This window comes from Dermacentor variabilis, chromosome 3 (assembly GCF_050947875.1).
Source record: "Dermacentor variabilis isolate Ectoservices chromosome 3, ASM5094787v1, whole genome shotgun sequence".
Classification (NCBI taxonomy): Eukaryota; Metazoa; Arthropoda; class Arachnida; order Ixodida; family Ixodidae; genus Dermacentor; species Dermacentor variabilis.
This window is the reverse complement of record NC_134570.1, coordinates 116,601,388-116,604,571: the sequence shown is the minus strand read 5'-3', so window position 1 is coordinate 116,604,571 and position 3,184 is coordinate 116,601,388.

Below are 3,184 nucleotides of genomic sequence, written 5' to 3'. Positions count from 1 at the left end.
GGCTAGCTTCAGAGGCAGCAATTGAAGTTAGAGGGAAGGCACCACGGCAATCAGTAGGCAAGCTCTCCCAAGTAACAATGGACGTAATAAAGAAACGAAAAAAATGAAAGTGTCCAACTCAAGAGATATGATACAATTCGCGGAACTGTCAAAGCTGTTCGACAAGGAAAAAAATAAGGGATATTCGAAACTATAACGTGAGAAACACGAAGGAAGCAGTAAAAAATGGATGCAGCATGAAATCAGTGACAAGGCAACTCGGCATAGGACAAGCCAAGATGTATGCACTGAAAGATAAGCAGAGTTGTATCATCAGCAATTTCGAAGATATAGTAAAAACAGCGGAAGAATTCTATAGTGACCTGCACAATACCCAGAGCAGCTACGATACATCCATTCAAACTAGTAATGAACAGCTTACAGAGGTTCCTTCTATAATTAGTGATGTATTTAGAAGGGTCTTGCAAGACATGAAACGAGGAAAAGCGGCAGGAGAAGATGGAATAACAGTCTATCTAATCAACTATGGAGGAAATATCATGCTTGAGAAGCTTGCGGCCTTTAATACGAAATGTATCACGACTTCAAGGGTCCCATAGAACTGGAATAATGCTAACATTTTACTAATCCACCAAAAAGGGAGCCGTTAAATATTTGAAAAATTATAGGTCCATTAGCTTACTTCCAGTATTGTATAAAATATTGATAATTTTCAATAGAATAAGGACAGCACTTCAGCCAACCAAATGAACAGCCTGGCTTCAGGAAGGGGTAGTATACAATCGATCACATCCATGTCATCAATCAGTTAATCGAGAAATCGGCAGAGTACAATTCGCCTCTCTATATGGCTTTCATAGGTTACGAAATGGCACTTGATTACCAACAAGATGCCAAAAAGATGCCAACAGTCATAAAGCCATTACATAATCAAGGAGTACAGGAGGCTTATGTAAATATCTTGGAAAATATCTACAGAGATTCCATTTCTACCTTAATCATCCACAAGAAAAGTAGAAAGATACCTATAAAGAAAGGGGTCAAGCAAAGAGAGACAATCTCTAATATGCTATTGACTGCATGCTTGGAGGAAGTATACAAGCTATTAAACTGGGAAGGCTTAGGAGTAAAGATCAATCTTGAATATCTCAGCAACTATCGGTTTGCAGATGACATTGTCCTGTTTAGCAACACTGGGGACAAATTACAACAAAAGATTGAGGACCGCGTCAGATAGAGTGTAAGAGTTGGTTTGAATATTTATATGCAGAAAACAAAGATAATGATCAATAGCCCGGCAAGGATACAAGAGTTCAGGATCGCCGGTCATCCTCTAGAGTCTGTGAAGGAGTACATTTACCTAATTAATCACAGGGAATCCTGATCATGAGAAGGAAATTGACAGAAGAATAAAAATGGGTTGGATCGAATACGGCAGACATTGTCAGTGCCTGACTCGAGCCTTAGCATTATCATTGAAAAGGAAGGTGTACAATCAGTGCATTTTACCAGTGCTGACATATGGGGCAGAGACTTCGAGACTGACAAATAAGCTTGAGAACAAGTTAAGGACCGCGCAAAGAGCGATGGGACGAAGATTGCTAGGCATACCATTACGAGACAGAAAAAGAGCGGTTTGATGATGAAAATGTTTTACTTAAATGAAAAGGGGAGGGAAGTTAGAAGAAGGGTGGTCGGATTCTTATTCCGGAATTCCGTTGGCTAAGGCCGCCGCCCTAGCTCTTTCCACGAGGGCTCGCTAGTCCTCGAGGGTTGAGCTGGACAGGGCTGCCTCCCATCCTTCCCACGTTGGCTGTTTTATAGTTTCTAAGGCACTATTAGCCTGGCAGGCCCATACCATATGGTACAAATCTGCTTTCTGCCCGCAGAATTTACACTCGGCCGGAAAGGATGGTGGCTCAATAGCATGTAGCTTAACTGGGTTATTAAAGGACATGGTTTGTAATCTTCGTAAATGACATTCTTCTGATTTATCTAATGCCTTATTTAATGCCCGGGTATTTTCGTCGCGATAAGCGCAAGTGCTGTAATACGTCTGCATATGTTATTAATGTCACTGGGAAGTCCGAGTCTTCGGGGAGGGAGGCGGAGGGACCTCGGGGGAGAGAAGCTCGGGTGGCAACGTGTGCCCACTCATTTCCTTCTACACCCTTTTGACCTGGCACCCAAATAAGCCCTTTGCGCTAAGCAAAGACCCCAGATTGTTTGAGGATCCTGCAAGCTAGCGGTGCAATTCGGCCCCGCGTGTAATTTTTATGTGCAGTTTGTGAGTCTGTAATGATGTATTTGGAACTAGGATGCGAAGTCACCATGTCGATCGCCACCTCTTCCAATTCTGCAATTTCCCCATGCGGAACAGAAAGTCCATTGACCGTCTGCCCTTGATGCACCAAAGATATTGTGGAGACTCCTCCCATCGGACCCGCAGCATCCACGAAGAAGGCTCCCTCTAATTTAGAATAAATCTGGTCCATCTTCTTGGCTCTTGCCCTCCTCCTTACTTGATGATATTCTGGGTGCATGTTTTTAGGAAGGGGCAGTGTCGCGAATTTGCCCCTACACTCTTCCGGAATGTCTTGTCTTGTTGCCGTATAGTAAGGACAGCTGATAATCAGGTCCTCCAGTACCTTGCGTCCCGTTTTCGTTCCTGCCAATCTGGCATATTGACTTAATAGGTGGGCCTCAATTATCTCATATGTTGTATTGTGCGCCCCCAACTGCCACAAGCGCTGTGTAGATGTTTTGACCGACAGTCCTAGTCCCTTCTTATATGCTGTTCTGAGCATGACATCCAAATGCTTTAAATCGAACCTCCTCATCCGAAGGTGCGGAGCCACGTACAGAATTCCGCTGAGTATAAAGGCTTTGACCAACCGAAGAGTGTCGCTCTCCATCATCCCTCTCGTCTTATTGGCGATACGCGTGATCATTCGCATTACTTGTTCGCATGATGCACGGAGTTGAGTAATCATTGCTGCGTTGACACCCTTGTTGTTAACCAGTAGTCCCAGGATACGCACTGTCTCCATTCATGGATCGCAGCGTCGTGCACCCTAAATTTGACCGGGGCTTCATCTTCTCGTCTGCGCGTGATTAGAAGTGCCGCTTTTTCTGGAGAGCAGCGCAGTCCGCATTCTTCGGCATATTTTTGGACTGTCGAGGC